The sequence below is a fragment of the Pituophis catenifer genome, unplaced genomic scaffold, assembly GCF_029215685.1.
Source record: "Pituophis catenifer annectens isolate HBS135680 unplaced genomic scaffold, rPitCat1.0.hap2 SCAF_4, whole genome shotgun sequence".
NCBI classification, from domain to species: domain Eukaryota; kingdom Metazoa; phylum Chordata; class Lepidosauria; order Squamata; family Colubridae; genus Pituophis; species Pituophis catenifer.
This window is the reverse complement of record NW_027256884.1, coordinates 12,836,351-12,854,283: the sequence shown is the minus strand read 5'-3', so window position 1 is coordinate 12,854,283 and position 17,933 is coordinate 12,836,351.

The window sequence follows — 17,933 nt, the reverse complement described above, 5'->3', positions numbered from 1 at the left end:
AATGACCAGAATCCAAGATTGACAAGTTAGGTTTGCTTCAGCTAAAGCCAATCATGTATAAAAGCTCCTCTTTTGATTGGAATCCAAAGTTTCATGCAATCCTAGAAGGCAGGACTGGAAAGCAACAACCCTAACCCTAATAAGACTACACTTGGAATACTGCAACCAATTTTGGTCACCATACCAAAAAAATAAATAAATGTTGAGACTTTGGAAAAAGTTCAGAGAAGAGCAACTAAGGTGATCTAAGGCCTGGAGATTAAAACCTATGAAGAACGGCTGCAGGATTTGGGTTTGGCTAGCCTAAAGAAAGGAAGAATTAGCAGTATTCCAGGATTTGAGGGGCTGCCACAAAGAAGGGGGGGGTCAAATTATTCTCCAAAGAGGACAGGACAAGAAACAATGATTGGAAACTAATCAAGGGGAAACAACCTGGAATTAAGGAGAAGCTTCTTAACAGTGAGGACAATTAACCAGTGGAACAGCCTGCCTGCAGAAATCATGGGCACTCCATCACTGGAGGTTTTTAAGAAGAGACTAGACAATCATTTATCTAAAATGATATAGGTTCTCCTGCTTGAGCAACGGCTGGCCTGGAAGAGCTCCATGCTCCCTTCCAGCTCATTCCATTCCATTCCATTCCATTCCATTCCATTCCATTCCATTCCATTCCATTCCATTCCATTCCATTCCATTCCATTCTATTCTATTCTATTCTATTCTATTCTATTCTATTCTATTCTATTCTATTCTATTCTGTTCTGTTCTGTTCTGTTCTATTCTATTCTTTGAAAAATAGAAAAATGTGAACCTTTCTTGAAACTCTTTCTCTAATATGTTCATTTTTTTTGATGAGCCTCTTTTCCTTCTTCCAAAATGGGATTAAATACCACTGTTCTACAGTTTTTGTAAAATTATTGAAACAATAGACATTTGCAAGAAGCAATGGGTGGAAGCTCCTCAGTGGGAGATCCAACGGAGAACTAAAGAGAAATTTCTGGGTATGTCTAGTTTAATGAAAAGAAGGGCTAGGGGAGACATGATAGCAGTGTTCCAATATCTCAGGGGCTGCCACAAAGAAGAGGGAGTCAAGCTATTCTCCAATGCTTCTGAGGATAAGACAAGAAGCAATGGATGGAAACTAATCAAGGAGAGAAGCAACTAAGAACTAAGGAGAAATTTCCTGACAGTTAGAACAATTAATCAGTGGAACAACTTGCCTCCAGAAGTTATAAATGCTCCAACACTGGAAGTTTTTAAGAAGGTGTTGGATAACCATTTGTCTGAAGAGGTGTAGGGTTTCTTGCCTAAGCAGGGGGTTGGGCTAGAAGACCTCCAAGGTCCCTTCCAACTCTATTATTCTATTCTATTCTTGACAGTGAGAACAATTAATCAATGGAATAGCTTGCTTCCTGGAATTTTTGGTTGCTCTGTCGCTGGAGGCAAAGACTGGATAGCCATTTGTCCAACATGGAAAAAGAGCTTCTGTCTAGGGCATGGGGTTGGATTAGAAGACCCCCCCCCCCCAAGGTTCCTTTCAGCCGTATGATTCTACGAAGAAATGTTCTACTGCATTTGAAAAACGTTTTCCCTCCGAAAATTCCCAGCTCTGACATCACACGGGAAGCTTCCGATGTAAGCTCGCCTTGTAAGCCCTCTTCCTGGAAAAGTCAAGCTCTTGAAATTTCGAAAGACTTTTTGTTTCCATGCTGACAACTGCAATGATGCTGATCAGTAACTAGAACTTCGTGCTGTTGGCTGATGCTAAAGTTAAACAAGGGTGACAGCCCTAACAGCGATGATGGATGGCTGTGGATCTGCTAAACTGACGAGATGCCAAAAGGCGTAAGGTGGTTGGTTGTCACTAAAAATGGGCTTTTGAAGACTTTCCAAGACTTAAGATGAAGCCTACCATGAAAACAGGAGAGGCAAATATTATTGGGGTTCAGCGTTCCATCTGGCTCCTTCTTTTCCTGGGTTACTGCTAGCAACACAGATGGTGAACTTAATACAACTACGGGAGGGCTAGATAGAGAGCCAACCAGCCAGATAATCTGTATTCCTAGCATGGGCCAGATGCCATGGTAGATGTGAAGAAGACTAAAACAACTTTCCATTTTTCCACCGTCCATTAAGAATCTGGGAGTTGAATGACAAGAATCCGCCTCCTATCATTCAGTCGTGTTATCTGACTTTAGGGGACAAAAAAACATGACTTTTTGATAAAATTACTGAATAGAATAGAATAGAATAGAATAGAATAGAATAGAATAGAATAGAATAGAATAGGAGAGTGGAACGGAACGGAATGGAACAGAACAGAACAGAACAGAACAGAACAGAACAGAAAAATTAAAGAGTGGAATGGAATGGAATGGAATGGAAGGAGAGGGGAGAGGAGAGGAGAGGAGAGGAGAGGAGAGGAGAGGAGAGGAGAGGAGAGGAGAGGAGAGGAGAGGAGAGGAGAGGAGAGGAGAGGAGAGTTGGAAGGGACCTTGGAGGTCTTCTAGTCCAATCCCCTGCTTAGGAAACCCTATACCATTTCAGACAAATGGTTGTCCAACACTTCCAGTGTTGGAGAGTTCACAACTTTTGGAGGCAAGTTGTTCCACTGGTTAATTTGATCCAACAAGAAATGAAGAGCCCAACGAGGCAACAACCACTGCCGACCTAGGCAAATCTCAGAAAGCTAAGCAAGGCCTGATCTAGTTGATCCTTGGAGACAAGATCTCCAGTAGATACCAGAGATGTAAGCCAGAGTCAAATAAATATCTAGGAAAAAGGCAGTAGCAAAGTTTTTCCTACTGTTGTCAATAAAACCTCAAGGATGAGTCCATGAAAGGCACCTCATACTTTGTTTCACTTCCAGAAATTTTTGATTTACTTTTATCAAGAGAAATCATGAACATGAATGGTTCCCATTGCGAACTGGTAGTAAAGGGAAGAAGAACCCACCCCTGGTATGCACTCATACATACACCAAATATGCATACAGTACATACACACATCCCCATGTCAGAGAGTTGGATATCTATTGAATCTACCAATCTATCATTTCTCTCTCTCTCTCTCTATCTATCTATCTCTGTCTCTCTCCCCCCCCCTCTCTCTGTCTCTCTCTCTCCAATACTCCCACCTCTATTGTCCCCCAGCAACAGCAATCATGTGACATAAGTTCAAGCAGCCCCATTTTTCATCCCCTTTTCACACTATCCCTTAGTTTGCCTCCACTTGGTTCATTCACTAGTTGACAATCTTCTTGAGAGGTTTCTGGTTCATTCTAGTTTTGCCAGCTGACTTTCTGTTTGCAGGAAAGCAATGCTCTAGGAGAGGATCATTGCCTTGCATAGCAGCCAAAGGGGTCTCAACAGATGGTATGTCACCAGCCCAGCTTGGAACCTAAGAAGGCTTGGGCTTGACTTGTCCTTGATGAGACATTGCCAGGGATACCCATGGCTGCAAGGTTGGAACAGAGGTGGGTTTCAGCAGGTTCTGACCAGTTCTGGAGAACCGGTAGCGGAAATTTTGAGAGAACTGGTAAATATCACCTCTGACTGGCCCCGCCCCACATCTATTCTCTGCCTCCCAAGTCCCAGCTGATTGGAAGGAAATGAGGATTTTGCAGTAACCTTTTCCTGGAGTGGGGTGGGAATGGAGATTTTACAGTATCCTTCACCTGCCACGCCCACTGTGCCACACCCACCAAGCCACACCCACAGAACCGGTAGTAAAAAATTTTGAAACCCACCACTGGGTTGGAAAGATCAACTTGGTAGAAGGCAATGGTCAACCATTTCCACTCTTTTGCCAAAAAGCTATCTGTCCATGTGATGTCCAGAAGTCAAACTCAACTAAGAAGAAACTTTATAACTTTATTTATTTATTTATTTATTTATTGCGATTTATATGCCGCCTTTCTCCCTAGGGACTCAAGGCGGCTTACAAAATGACAACTTCAATACAAATCACAATACAATACCAAATTAAAATCAGTAACCCAATTAAAAACGATTTAAAATTATACCAGTGTACCCCCAACCGGATCAGTTTAATTGGCGGAAGAGCCACGTCTTCAGCTCGCGACGGAAGGAAAGAAGGTCGGGGGCTGTCCTGAGCTCAGTGGGCAATCCATTCCAGAGGGTCCAGATAACTTTACAGCCAAAGGAATAAAGTACTTCTCAGAAATCTCTTGATAGAGATAAAGAGAACAGCGTGGACTTGTTCGGGAGCATCTACAATTCAAACTTCTGTTTCAAGCTTCACCTACTTCCTGGAAAGCAATGCATGGACTTAGGCAAAGAGAGAGAGAGAGAGAGAGAGAGAACTTTTCTCCATGACAAACTCTCTGATCTGTTCAAACACTGGACCAGCTAATTTCTTCCTCAATGTCTCTTCAGGCTCAAGAACACTGAAAAACAAAAAAGGAGCTGAAAGGGAAAGGAGAACTTGATGATAGAGACCATGTCTATTTCCTTGAAGAGTTCTCCACCAGCCCTTCAAATGATCACCGTAAGAGATGAATTTCTGGTACATGAATTCTCAAGGGAGCTTGAATATCATTCTTAGCTATTTTCATTTGGGCCACAATCAGAGGTGGTATTCAGCCAGTTTGGACCGGTTCACTCGAACCGGTAGTGGAAATCATGGGTGGGCTCTATTTAGGCATGTTTTTGCATATGTGCCCCAGCTGTCCTATTTAGGCATGTTTTTGAGGCTGGGTGCATACGCAGAAGGTGCACAAGTGAACTAAGTGCATGTGTGGCAGAACACATGCGTGGATGGGACATGTGTGTGCAAAGCGAATGTGCATGCGCTCACATTTGCAAACTGGTAGGGAAAGTAAGTGAATACCATCCCTGGCCACAATCTAATACCTATTCTTCTTTCAGTGGATGAAAAGGTTTTACGCTTATTGCAAATTCCAAACATTGAATAGCTTCCCTCTGCTTGCTACAGAAAAAAAATTAAAAATGGTCTGGAATAATCCAGACAATTCTTTTCATTACCTACAGAGCTATAACTTTATCTGGCTAACATCGGAAGATACACCATCGGAAGAAACAATAATAAAGAAAATCCTCAAATGTGCCGAAATGGATAAATTAACGATGGAGATCAAAGAAAGAGAAGACTCGGATTATTATAAAGTGTGGAATAGGTTTTATACATGGTTGGAAAACAGAAATCAAATTAAGAATATAAAGTGAAATTTGATATTAACATACTGGATATAAATGTAAATAATGATCCTGCTAACAAAACAGTTAATAATCAATATTTATTTTTTTTAATTTATTATTAGATTTATATACCGCCCTACTCCCGAAGGATTCGTTATTTAAAAATAAAGAGAAGGAGCGGGAGGATAAAAGCTAAGAGTAAAGACAAAAGTTGATGCAGAAAGTTGTAAAATTGTAATATCTGTTGTTAGTATTGTATTTTAACGTCTGATGTGAGTGTGTTTTTGTTTTTTGTTTTTCTCTCTTGACTTCTTTTGCTATTATGTATTTGGTTTTTAAATGTAAAATATTCACTAAAAATTTTTTTTTTTTAAAAAAAATGAATAGCTTCCCTCTGCTTGCTACAGGAAAAAATTAAAAATGGTCTGGAATAATCCAGACAATTCTTTTCATTACCTACAGAGCCATAACTTTATCTGGCTAGCAAATATTATAAAGAATAATTAATGTTTCAGGGAGTTCTAAGAGGAGAAGTATACTCGGTAGGGGATTATTGTTCAGTCCTTTATATTTGACTATAAAAATGCATAACTGCTGTGGGACAACAGAAGATGGGATGAAAAAACACACACACAAGAACATTTTACCAATATTTGAATCTCCTGTTTTATTCGCATTGAACATGGCAGATTTTCTCTAGGACGTAATCAGGACTGCTCCATTTGCTTAGAGAAACTCTTTTAAGAGCCTGGATAACTTTTAAATGAGAAATAACGATGTGGATTGTGGAATGGCCTTGTTTTTAATAAAGGAAAGCAAGGAAACAGCTTCATTGCGTGTCTTCCCTACATGTCTCGAAAGATTTGGGACCAATGCAACTTTTGCTGATTTGTTTCATCAGCACTTCAGTCGACTTATGAAATTGGAAGAGCGTTTAGCCCTTTTCTCCCACAAAGAGAAGGAAGAACTTCCGTGATCGATCAATTTCAATATTAAATGCTGCCTTTGCCCAATGCTTTCTCATGAGATTCTGCTTTTCCACTGAAGAAAGTTAGCACCCACCCTTCTCCAGGGGTGGGCTGCTGGGGGATTCACAGGGATTCGGGAGAACCTCTAGCTAAGATTCTGTGCAGTTCGGAGAACCCCCAAATTCCACTCCTGGCTGGCCCCACCCACCCCTCCCCTCCTAGGAGTCTCCACGTGGCCTGTTTTAGATGCAGGTAAGTGCAGGGTGCACATGGAGGCTTGGGGAAGGCAAAAAACCAGCCTCCTGGAAGTTCAGGAAGGCTGGAAATGGGGCTGTTTCCAGCCTCCAGAGGGGCTCTAGAGCCTGGGGAGGCCGTTTCACCCTCCCAGAGGCTCTAGAAAAGCCTCCAGAGCCCAGGGAGGGCAAAAATACACCCACCCGGCCATGGTGCAGGAAGCTGACTAGGCCATGCCCACCCATGGCCACGCCCACCCAGCAACTGGGCAGAGAACCCCTTGCTAAAATTTTTGAAGCCCACCCCTGCCCCTCTTCTAGAAGAACAAAATATTTTGAGAAATATTAAAAAGGCAGAATAAAATATTTTCCCTAAAAGTGAAATAAAAATCCTAAGGGAGACAGAAATTCAGAGCCCGAGCTCCCTGCCCCCAAGCAGATACTGAGCCAGCTTTTAGAAATGCAGATTTGGTAATCCATTACCCTCTGCAGCAAAGTCTGAACAAAGGTAGGATTAGCCCTCAGCCACAATAGGAATTGCCCAACATCCTTTCAGAACACAAGCTCCTTCATTGCATCATCTCAGTTGCCCCACACCCTCCAAACTTCAACCAAACCTGGGAGTTCAGACAACCTACAGAGCCAGCTATGACCCCCACAACAGCCAATAGAATACATGTTCTTGCACAGGAACAGGAAGCTCAAGTTCAAAGCCTGAGAGAAGGTATAAATACCCCTAACTCTCAACTCCCTGTGGTCAGCTGCACCAGAACCATGTGCTTGGTGGGTTCTGTTCATCATTAAACCTTCTTTCCAACCAGCCTCCATGTTTCCAGTGTCTTTCTCCCAGCTTGGAACTGAGCCAAATGGATACTTCTCCCAATACCACAGTCCAAAAATTCAATGAAAAGCATGCAATCCATAATCCACTAGTCCTCTCCATAGTTATCCCAATAGAGGACATTGGGGCAAGATAAAAGACTGGTTCCAAATCACCTGGTGAACGTCTTTAATGGAGAACCTGGGTCTACCTTACTAAACCAAGATGGGTCACACCTCTCTATCTTGTCATAGACAATGTATCAAATACAAACTTCTTGCTTTCATAACAGATTGTCTGGACAAGTAGCAGTTACCTATTTGTCCCAAACTCCAGGACTATAGTCCATGGAAATCATTTATTAGGAAATCGCCCTCCACTGACAGATCTATTCTCCTCTTTGTCAGCCATCTTTTACATCTGAGCCTTCAGGCCTGCCACATTTTCCACTGTGGAAAAATGGGACGGGTAATTGTATGGGAGTATGGGTGATATGTAGTCAAAATAACATTCTTTTCTCACAGAGTCAACACCACCTTGCCCTGCAGCTATGATGAAGTGACTGGGAGGCATCTCCAGTTTTGGATGGTGCCTGATTGGATCATGTGATGGACATGTGGGTGCTGAGCAGGGACCTGAACTTTCTTTTGGGTGGAGAAAACCTGGAAACTTTCAGATTCGGGTTAGGGGTGTTACTTGGAACCCTGACACCCTTAGTATCTTGGAAGCTATTTCACTGTCCTGTGCAAAGCATTCGAAGGATAGTTTACAAACACGAACTAAGTATTACTTCTTCCAAAAGCAAAAAAAGACTTGCATTCCCTGAAAAAGTCAGCCTCCACAGTCTGTGGTCTGTGTGTTTCTCATGAAAAGCAAAATGGCTGTGCAAATTCCCACATGCAGAGATGCCTCCAAAGAACCTACGTTGAGTTTTCTGGTGGATATGGCTGCCTCCATGCTTCGAGGAAACCACGCAACAATGAGCTTTGTGCAACCCCTTCCAATTGTTTTCTACAAGCTTAATCCTTTATGCCTCAAACACTGAATGAATACAGAGCCTTTCCCAGCCTCCGCCTCCTCTATAATGGAATCTTAGCTTTAATTGCACAACAAAGCCAATAAGGAGTGATTTTGGTAAGAAAATCTCTGGGGAGATTTTATATTAAAGGTTTCCTTGGTCTCCCTCACCCACCCACTCACGACTGAAGTAATGGTTTTATTTATTTCTATTTAAAGGATCTTAATTAAATCTTCCAGAGTGCCTTGTACACACAAACAGGACTCTAAAAAAAAAAAATCCACAAAAATACAATATTTAAAGTCTTAACATCAGGAAGTCTGCATGTCTTTCCTGATCTGAGCACAATTTGCAAACTGCATGAGGGAAAAAAAACACCAGCAAATTACAATAATAAGAGCAAGAAAACATTCTGATTCTAGTTCCTAATTAATTTCTAAAAATGTGAAGGAACTGCCAGCTTTTATTTCCCTTTCTTTTCTTCTCTTCCATTAGAGAGGCTTATATTTTTCTTGGACCATAGTCTGGAATGCTGTGAGTCAATCTTGATTTCACCCAGACATAGCTCAGTCTCTCGACAACATAATTCTTTGTTTTTTGAGCAGTAATAAAGCCTACATTGCATTACTCATTTGTGGTATTAAGAAACATTGATAATTGCCTTTTATAGTTTTTTTTTTTTCAGGCTTCACAGTTTGGCAAACCTATAATTGAAAAGCTGGATTTCGCAATCAAAAAAGCTTAATGCGGGCTGTGTTGCTATGCAAGGGAGAAGAATGTCCTCCTTCTTTAGCTTATTAATTTTCAAATAATGCTTCAGGGCTTGTTGTGATAGCCCTTTACAAGGTAGTAAATATAGAGATATTCAGACTTGGTGGGTTGAAAACTAATTACCATTATAAATTGGAGCGGTTTTTTTCTTGTTATTTTCGAAAATCAAACAGCTCCAAATACAATTTTCATATTAAATAAAATGTGCATTGAGCCGTGGGATGTCTTACAAATCTCAACAATTTCTTTTTTCTTTTTTTTTTTTTTAAAAAAAGGCCCGTGCGGATTGCATTTGCTTGTATGAAGCGCAAATGGAATAATCAGATATTGTCAGAGTCGCCAGAAAGAACAAGCAGAATAATGTTTTTCGATAGGCTGTGCTAAAAGGCAATTGGCTGCAGTGATGTGATTTAAGAAAGCCTGGTGTTTAATAAGAATGCCTTTTTAGTCCAGGGATACACACCGCTCAATACTATTCTTACAATAGCGACAATCTTGGGTACCACAAGCAGCATCTCTGATGTTCTCCAGATGTTTCTGTCTCTGCATGTGCATGCCTTCTCTGCAACTGTCATTCTTATTATTCAATGAACATTGCTTTCTCACTCCACTTTTACTCCATTAATTTAGCTAATTTACTCCTTGCTAGATTCTGAAGAAAGTAGAAGTCAGGTGACACTTTGAAACAATTGTTACATGGAGCTGTCCTTCTCTAAAAACAAGAGATGAGCTGAGAGATGCTACTAGAGTAGAGAGCTGAGTGAAAGGACTCTGGGGACAAGAGAGGAGAGGGAGGAGAGGAGACAGTAGGGTATGTTTAGGAGAGGAGAGGAGGAGAGGAGAGGAAGGGAGAGAGGAGAGGAGAGAGAGGAGAGAGTAGGGTATGTTTAGGGTAGGAGAGAAGGAGAGGAGAGGGAGGGAGGGGAGGAAGGGAAAGAGGGGAGGGGAGGGGAGAGGAGAAGGGTGGGAGGAGAGGAAGGGAAAGAGGAGAGGGAGGAGAGAGTAGGATATGTTTAGGGTAGGAGAGGAGGAGAGGAGAGGAGAGGGAGGGAGAGGAGGAAGGGAGAGGAGAGAGTAGGAGAGGAGCGGAGAGGAGAGGAGAGGAGAGGAAACAAGGCACTTGGCCAGCAGCTATGCATCTCTGAAAAATATATGCAAACCTAGATATTTTATTCTTAAAAAAGGAGAAGAAGCTAGAGGTGGATGTTTTTCCATGTATTACCACTTGTTAATGAAAAGAGGATTTCAGAAATTAAAGCAAGCCGGGGCAAGGAAGCTGACAGGTGCCTGTTAGGTACAGAAAGTAAAAAATCCAAGACAACTTCTGTGTGGTTTTTGTACAATTTTGTAACTATTGACTTAGAGAAAATGGATCTGAACTCTGTCTTGGAGCCACTGCTTATATAACTAAAGATCACCTAGAAATCCAGTCTCCACAATAGCTGCATGGCTTGCCCGTACACTTGGTGTGAGAATATCAGTTGGTATGCCAAACCACAATGCAGTTGATCTAATTTTGACAGCTTCTTAAGGCCGTTTGATGCCAGAACTACACCGCACAATTTCACAGTTTGTGGTCCTCCTGTTTATGATCCCAGAGAAAGCTACAAGTTCCACTAGCTGGCTTCTTCATGACCTCTTCTTTGTTGCTATCTTGGTAAAAGTATGACCACAGTTCCAGGACAGGTTCCAGTACATATTTGTGTGTGGTTGTGTGCGGTTCTTAAGGAAAAGCTGTTCTTTGGCCAGTTCCACAATTTGTGGTCTCCTTGTTTACAATCCCAAAGGGAGATATAAGTTACCACTAGCTGGCTTCTTCAGGAGTTCTGCTTTGCTTTGTCCACCAAATGTTGGAAATGTAATCAGACTCCAGGTACTTATTATCATATGTGGTGGACATGTACGAAAGCAAGAAAATATTGGACGAAAATACACACATGGCTGGAAAAGATGATTAAGCAGCATACAGATTTAAAGCCAGAAATATTTTTGTTAAGTATAATACCAGAAAGTTATGATAAAGGGACTATATACTTAATGCTATGTGTATTGACAGCAGCGTGAAGTGTATTTGCGCAATATTGGAAAAATGAGAACACCCCACCAGATGAAAATATAATTCGGAAAATATTGGACTGTGCAGAGATGGATAGATTGACATTGAAAATAAAAGATAAAGGAGATACAGAGTTCTATTCAATGTGGAATAGGTTTTATCAATGGTTAGAGATAAGAGGTAGAAATTAGATGAAGAAAGATTATTGTTATATGTAAGTAAAATATGAATGTTGTCTATAACTGTAAGCATGCTAGTACGATTAATATGATCATAAACAAGCTAATATAATTATAAATATGGTTGTAATGATTACGTGTATTATCATTATTACTATCAGTATATCTGTTATGTTTTTTTTTCTTCTGTAAAACAAAATGCCCAGACAATACACTGTCTTCAAAATATTTATATATCAATAAAAAACTTGACTAAAAAAAAAAAAAGATTTCTGCTTTGCTGCCATCTTGGTAAAGATATGAGCACCATTCCAGGCAGGGATGAAATGCTCCCGGATTGGACTGGATCGCCCAACCCGGTAGTGATTTTTCCCTGTGGTTCAGCGATCCGGTAGCGATCGCCACCCAGATGTCATTACTTCCTGGTTTTAACCAGGAAGTAATGTTTTTTTTACTTTCTGCACATGCGCAGAAGGTGTGCATGCACGTGTGCACTTCCGAACCAGTAAGGAAGGTAAGTAGATTTCACCCCTGATTCCAGGGCAGGTTTCTAATATGGGAATGCTACCTCTCCCTGTGAAGGAAGCCAAACACCACTGTTTCTCTAGGGACAGAAGGAAATCTGAGAGCATTAATTTGTCTCTTTAAATCTGCGTCCGGTCCACAACCCATCAAAATGAGCATCTTAACAAACCATTCCAGGGCAATAATCATATTTCTAGGGGCAACCATTTTACTTAAATTTTGACCTTCCCCTCTTCAGTTTCCAGGTTGGCGGCTCCCAGTCATCAAAAATACCTGCTTCTTTGTAAGTCACGTGGTTACTGTAACAGCCCTTGGATGCTGTACAATTGGGCAGCCTAAGTTCCATTCCTTTCCGTTTTATCCGTATAAAACAAGTGACCGGCTTTGAAGCTTGCGAGATTACTTCAATTATCAATTAAAATGGAATGGAATGGAATGGAAGGGAACGGAACAGAACAGAACAGAACAGAACAGAACAGAACAGAACAGAACAGAACAGAATAGAATATTTATTTATTTATTTATTTATTTATTTATTTATTTATTTATTTATTTATTTATGTAATTTATATGCCACCCTTCTCCCGAAGGACTCAGGGCGGCTTACAAAGAAAACATTCAACAATTTGAAAATTACATAAAAAATTAAAATCCAATTAAAATTTATTAAAATTATTTCAATGTAAAAATCCCCCAACGGATCAGCCCATTTGATAAAAGAGCCACGTCTTCAGTTCGCGGCGGAAGGAGAGGAGGTCGGGGGCTGTCCTAAGCCCGGTGGGCAAACTGTTCCAGAGGGTCGGCGCTCCCATAGAGAACGCTCTCCCCCTGGGGGCCGCCAGAATAGAATAGAATAGAATAGAATAGAATAGAATGGAATGGAATGGAATGGAATGGAATGGAATGGAATGGAACGGAATGGAATATAGAATGGAATAGAACAGAACAGAATGGAACGGAACGGAACAGAATGGAATGGAATATAGAATGGAATAGAACAGAATGGAACAGAACAGAATGGAACGGAATGAAACGGAAAAGAACAGAACAGAACGGAACGGAACAGAATAGAATGGAACAGAACAGAACAGAACAGAACAGAACAGAACAGAATAATTCAGAAGGAACAGAATTATAATTTATTCCTTCTGAGAAAAAAGTGTAAGTATTCTTTCATTTTAAACTGAACTCAATCTAAAGGCCTCATACCTGTCTGTCATATATCTGCTATCCTGCAAATGAAGCAGTGTAAGGTAGACTGCCCATGTGCACAAGAATATATATACACCCTGCAAATCATCAGTGCAGCTGGACAATTAAAAGCTTGCCAAGGGCCACTCAGCAAATCCGGGGCCAAGCAAGAAGCTGCATTTATCTTGCATTTATCTTGCTAATATTTTGCTGCCTGGTTCACCTGGCATGAACAGACCAGCATTTGGCAAACTTAATTAAACTCAATTCTAAATGTTTAGCTGATGATATCCTTGGAATTGCTTATTTTTGCCTAGAGCTTTTATTTTAATAAGAAAGCAGCAAGTTAAGAATCGAACCAGAGCCACCCCGTTTGGGAGGGCCAGATGGTATGGCTGTGGCCAACAAGACTTCCCAGTATCACAAATTTGTAGCCAGTGAATCATCTGTTATATATCACATACACTTATATTATTTTCTTTTCTTTTCTATTCTTTTTTTTTTAAAGGGAGTTAATTCCATTGCAGGAAAAAGGAGTTCTGCATTTCCAGCTACGTGTTCAGCCCTGGGATTGTGTTGCTAGAATGAAATTATATTCACCGTCAACAGACTTGAGAATGTCCTTGATGAATCACCCAGATGTTAGTCTATTAATATATTAAGCAATAGATCACCTTCAGATATGTACATGCATATCACCCAAACTTTTTAAGACTCTGCAGAAAATGAAAGGCATATTATAAACACAGTATATTATCAAGTAGCCAGTCTTGGTTATTTGACCCAGTGGTCTTGATTTGAGGCATTGTTGTTTTTTTTTAATAGAGCAATCACATCCCTGGAAGATAAATTAATGCACATTTAATTTTCAGCTCGGCCAATTAAAAGTTGTCTCTGCCAAGTTAGCAACCGGAGTCTTGGTTGATTAACCTAGCAGTTAAGCAGGTTATGGGTCGCGGCTCTGACTCAAATAATAGCTAAGCAAGACCATCCGAAGGTGGACTTCAAAACTCACCTATTCTTGTCTGGGCTGCTTAACAGCTGGCGTTATACACCAAGGTGAAGAATTCCCCATATAATTACCAGCATACTCTAGAGATGCTGCAAATGAAGCTGGTTTTCTTCTGTGGATATACTAACCCAAACAATTTCTTAGTGAGCAAATATGACTCCATGCCAGGACCAGTCAAAAATCTATGTTATGGTAAACTTTATAAATTCACAGCCTGGAACATAGTTTCTTTTTTTTAAAAAAAACAAAACGTTGCTTTGATGAATTAAAAGATTAACAGAGTTGGAAGGGACCTTGTAGGTCATCTAGTCCAACCCCCTACCCAAGCAGGAGACCCTGCACCATTTCTGACAGATGGCAGTCCAGTCTCTTCTTGAAAGCTTCCAATGATGAAGCTCCCACAACTTCTGAAGCCAAGCTGTTCCATTGGTTGATTGTTCTCACTGTCGGAAAATTTCTCCTTATTTCCAGGTTGAATCTCTCCTTGTTCAGTTTCCATCCATTATTCCTTCTCTGGCCTTCAGGTGCCTTGGAAAATAGCTTGACCTCCTGTTTTTGGTAGCCCCTCAGATATTGGAAGACTGCTCTCATGTCTCCCCTGGTCCTTCTCTTCACTAGACTAGCCATGCCCAGTTCCTGCAACCATTCTTCATATACTCCAGTCCCCTAATCATCTTGGTTGCTCTTCTCTGCACTCTCTTTAGAGTCTCAACATCTTTTTTTATAGTGTGGTGACCAAAACTGGATGCAGTATGCTAGGTGTGGTTTTATTAAGGCTTTCTAGAGTGGTATTAGTACCTCGCTCGATCTTGATTGTATCCCTCTGTTAATGCGATTTAGGATTGCTTTAACTGAATTCTCTTTAGGGAAATGATTTGACTGGTGTTCCTAATTTATTCTGCGCTTCTAAGCCCATTGGCCACTTCTAAAATCAACTCTGGGGAGCTTTCGATCCAAAGATTCTGCAGAGGACAAACATCTGCCTTGCAATTTGGCTCAAACTGCTCTACAGTTTGTGTTGTGATCCGATTCTTAGGATGTTGTGTTGTCTGGCTGGGAGAGGAGGAGAGTTGGAAACCACTGGTCCTTTGAGCAGGAGGCAGGGCCGACCTCAAGCGTGAAATAGTGAAAAGGTTCCCTCCCTCTGGTTTTGACGTAAACCAAGTCAGTGCTTCATCCCAAAGAATTGTCTGTGGTCTTCAGAAGGATGAAGAGGCTACTTGTATCTGAGAACACTTACAAGCATCGCCCTACAGAGGGCGCCTTCGGCTCACCAGAACCACAACTGAAGAGTATCCGCTGAGTTTCCAGCTCAAGAGTTTTCTCAAAGGACAGCATCGTTTTACTCATTTTGAAACTTAATTGCAGAAAGCTCCAATCTTGGGGTGTTATATTTACCAGGTGGCAAATACAGCACAAATAACATAGAGGAGCAAAAGTAGGCCTTACAAAGCAGGGGTGGGTTCTACTTACCTTTACTACCGGTTCGCAACGGGGCCGGATGCACAGAAGCGTTCTGATGACATCGGGGTCAGTGGGTGGAGCCTCCCACTGGTTTTACTACCGGTTCTATAGAACCGGTCTGAACCGGGGGCAACCCACCACTGTTACAAAGCATTGCAAACAAGGAGACCCATAAATGAATGGTTTTTCTCATAGTTTAGGAACCCATAATCTGAAAAGTGGCAAGATTTGCACAAAAAGGAGGAATTGTTAGATCATGGGAACCCCTCACACGCTCGAATAAATGTCCTGATTTATGAAGAATTTTACCTCCTTTCCTTCATTCCTCCTTAACTCTGAAGTAAACTAGATTTTCCTATCTATGAGGGGTGGGGGGGGAAATGGAAAAAAAAGTAGTTCTACTTAAAATAAAGGCATAGTACAGGTAGTCCGTGACTTACTCATTTAGTGACCGTTTGAAGTTATGACAGCACTGAAAAAGTTACCTACGACCGGGTTTCACACTTACGACCAGTTTGTAGCATACCCACGTTCCCGTGATCAAAATTCAGTTGCCTGGCAACTGACTCACATTTATGACATTTGCACTGACCCCGGGGTCATGTGATCGCCCTTTCCGACCTTCTGAATCAATGGGGAAGCCAGATTCATTTAACAACCGTGTTACTAAACTTAACAACGGCGGTGATTCCCTGAACAACTGTGGCAAGGAAGGTCGTAAAATGAGGCAAAACTCACTTAATAATTGTCTCACTTAGCAATAGAAATTTCGGGCTCAACTATAGCCGTAAGTCGAGGATTCCCTGTAATGGAGAAGGTGGGGGATATAACCTTATCGTATTTTGGCGCTTTACGATGCGGTGATTTCAGTAAATGTGGAAACGAATGGTGCTAAAACCCTTTGCAATATTCATCAATACGTTTCCCCACTTGAAAGAACAGAACGAGGACTATTTCTAAATAAAGAAAGGTTCAATCATGCTGTTAATAATTTTATCAATCTCCATTATTGGCTACAACACTCTTCCGGGCTAACGTTTGTGAAACATCCTGTTCTCTGTTGGCTACCTGAAATGAACCAGATAAAAAAGAACTTCTTTTCGAACTCCAGCAAGTATCATTTCCAGGCGTGGGCTTCAAAATGTTTAGCAAGGGGTTCTCTTCCCAGTTGCTGGGTGGGTGTGGCCATGGTGGGCGTGGCCTAGTTGGCCTCCTGCACCATTGGGGGGGGGGGCATTTTTGCCCTCCCCAGGCTCCGGAGACTTTCCTCGAGTCTCCAGGAGGGCGAAAATGGCCTCCACAGGCCCGTTTCCAGCCTTCCTGAACTTCCAGTAGGCCTATTTTTCACCCTCCCCAAGCCTCCACCGGTGTCCTACATTTACCTGCATCCAAAACTGGCTGCATGGGGACTCCTGGGAGGGGTGGGGCAGGGTGGGCGGGGCCAGCCAGGAGTGGAATTTGGGGGTTCTCTGAACTGCACAGAATCTTAGCTAGAGGTTCTTCCGAACCCCTGCGAACCCCCAGAAGCCCCCCCCGATCATTTCCATCACAAACTCTCTCACTGCCCCACCCCCCCAATATGATCGAGTTCAGTTCTGAAAGAAATAGCTGTTTTTCTGTAACGATTATTTTTCCTTGAAATCAGACTGAATTACCCGTGTTTCCCCCAAAATAAGACCGTATTTTACATGTTTTTGGTACCAAAAAAGGCACAAGGTCTTATTTTTGGAGCGGTTGTCATCTACTGACTCACCTCACTTGCCTGTGTCTAGGTGGGCGTGGCATGGCTTGGTAGGCATGGCAGGGGAAGGATACTGTAAAATCTCCATTCCACCCCACTCCAGGGGAAGGTTACTGCAAAATCCCCATTTCCTCCCCATCAGCTGGGACTCGGGAGGCAGAGAAAAGATGGGGGCAGGGACAGTCAGAGGTGGTATTTAGCGGTTCTCCGAACTACTCAAAATTTCCGCTACCGGTTCTCCAGAACTGGTCAGAAACTGCTGAATACCCCCTCTGTGTCCGAGGCCTTCAGGAACTTCTTCGGCTTCAAATAATTGCAGCCAGGCCTCAGACACCTTGGCCTATTTCTTCTGCAGCCAGCAAGTCTTTCCTGAAGGCCTCTCTTGCCAATAACGGAATTCTGGATCAATCAGAGGCCTTGAGGAAAGACTTGCCAGCTGCAGAAAAAGAAATGGGCCAAGGTGTCCGAGGCCTGGGTGCAACTGTCCAAAGGTAAGTAGTAGGGCAGCTTGACCACCCCACCCCCACCCTAGCTTAATTTTTACCCATGCACCCTGGAGTGGGCTGGGTCTTAATTAGGGCTTATTTTGGGGGGTAAGACTTATATTGGGTGCATGTGAAAAAATCAAGATAGGACTTACTTTTGGAGTAGGTCATATTTTCGGGGAAACACAGTATTTTTTTGACAGGAAAAAAATACAGGATGTTACCTCTACCGTGTGGATTTTCAGTTTCTTACTCTGCCTCAGGAACAGAAAAGGATAATTGCGTTGGTT